Here is a 2,045-nt window from a genome sequence, read left to right on the forward strand (position 1 = left end):
GTACTGTACTAAGCCCTGGAGTAGACACAAGATAATCAGGTTGGGCACAGTCCATGTCCCACATGGGGCTCACAGTCTTAATCCTCATTTTACAGGTGAGGCATAGAAAAATTAAGTGATTTCCCCGAGGTCACACAGCAGACTAGTGGCAGAGCAAGGATTAGAACCCAGGTCCTTCTGATTCCCAGGCCCGTACTCTATCCACTAGACCACATTGCTTCTGCTCTAACTGGTTCCACCAGCCTCGAAATCTCAGCAACCTTCCCCATGCCCCCCAAAACGCACCCATGCTCAGGGCTGAGACCCCTCCAGATCAGGGACAGGCAAGGGTCCTGCTGTATAAGTGGCCACCAGTGGTGGGATAGGGGAGAAAGAGGGGCATAAGAAAGAAAAATGCTGAGGCCAAGGCACAATCAAAGAGAGACAGAGAGCGAGACAGACACACCGAGAGAGCAGGGGAACAGGCAGGAAAGGCAGTGAGGAAGCAGGGCAGCTGAGATTGAAAGAAAAATGTTCAGAGAGCTGGGTAGAGGTGAGGGAGCAGGGAGTGGAGAGTTCTAGGAATCCCCTCTATGGCTGCTCCTTTGACTCCATCTCTCCAAGCTGAAAGGGAGATATGAGGAAAGGGGTGGGGAGGAATAATGATAATAATAATAATAATAATGGTAGTTGTTAAGCACTAATTGTGTGTCAAGCACTGGTCTAAATGCTGAGGTAGACACAACTTAATTAGGTCAGACACAGTCCCTGTCCCACATGGGACTCACAGTAGTAAGTAGGAGGGAGGACAGTATTAAACCCCCATTTTACAGATAAGGAAACTGAGGCACAGAGAAGTGAAATGACTTGCCCAAGACCACAGAGCAGGCAAGTGGTGGATCTGGGAATAGAACTCAGGTCCCTCGATTCCCAGGCCCATGCTCTTTCCACTAGGCCATGCTGCTTCCCTCCATGCCCCATCTCCTGCACTATGGCCCCTGAGGCCAGGGATCTGACTTTCACAGCCACTCAGACCTGTGTGTTAGGCAGAGAGTGATGACAGTGAGCCTTTCTTTCATGGTTTTCTGGTGCTGGGAGGTTTCCATGACAACCTGGCCAACTCAGCTCCTATTCTGTTGAGCTACAGCAATTCTCTGGCGGATTCTCAGAAAAATGTGTTTGTCAAAACAATTTTATTTCTCTCAAGTACTCAGAGACAGCCCCAGTGAGGGAAACAGGCACTGGTCAACAGAGAAGAGGCAGTTTGAACTGGGATCTGGAGTGAAGACACCTCAACCCCCCAACCCCTCTTCCCCAGACCCTTCCTTCCCCAACATCAACTCTAACAGAACCTCAGTTTTGAGCATATGCATGGGTTTGGCATGTGCATGGGGGCCAGGGATGTATGTGTTCCCACATGTCTGGAGTCATATGTGTATGTGTATATGTGTGTGTGTGTGTGTGTGTGTGTGTGCGCGCGTGCACGCGTGCGCTCTGGTGTACATGGGAGAATGCATGCAGGGGTAGGTGCGTTTATGTGTACACGTATACATGCAAATATATGTAAATAGGTATAGGTAATGCATGCATAAGTATATTGCTATATGTTTATGTAGCGATATATTTTTGCACGTGGAAAGCATACTCCAATTCACATAGCAGGGTGTCAATTTTGATGAGTCTGAGAGTGTTGTTATTTGAGTGCATTTGTGTGAGTGTGAGTCAGTGTGTGGACCCCATCATGCATATGTTGGGTATGGGAGAAGGAATAGGGAAGAGCTTGAAAGCAACAGTTCAACAGTGATCAAAGGGATGAAACCGAAGGAGGATCTCTATTGGATGTTAATAAAAAAAAACCTCTTTCACCTCCTTTGAACTCCACACTGAGGTGTTTTTTTTCTATTTGCTCTTTGCATTTTTCTCCAAGATCAAAAGCTCTTAAACAAAGATCAGTTATTCAGAGGAGTAAGGCAGGGGATTTTGGCATTCCCAAGGTTGGGTAGGAATCCTGGAGCAGAGGTTGTGCAGGGTGGAAGAGAACAGGTCCCCCCCAGGAGGATCTTTCC

Source organism: Tachyglossus aculeatus, chromosome X2 (genome assembly GCF_015852505.1).
Source record: "Tachyglossus aculeatus isolate mTacAcu1 chromosome X2, mTacAcu1.pri, whole genome shotgun sequence".
Classification (NCBI taxonomy): domain Eukaryota; kingdom Metazoa; phylum Chordata; class Mammalia; order Monotremata; family Tachyglossidae; genus Tachyglossus; species Tachyglossus aculeatus.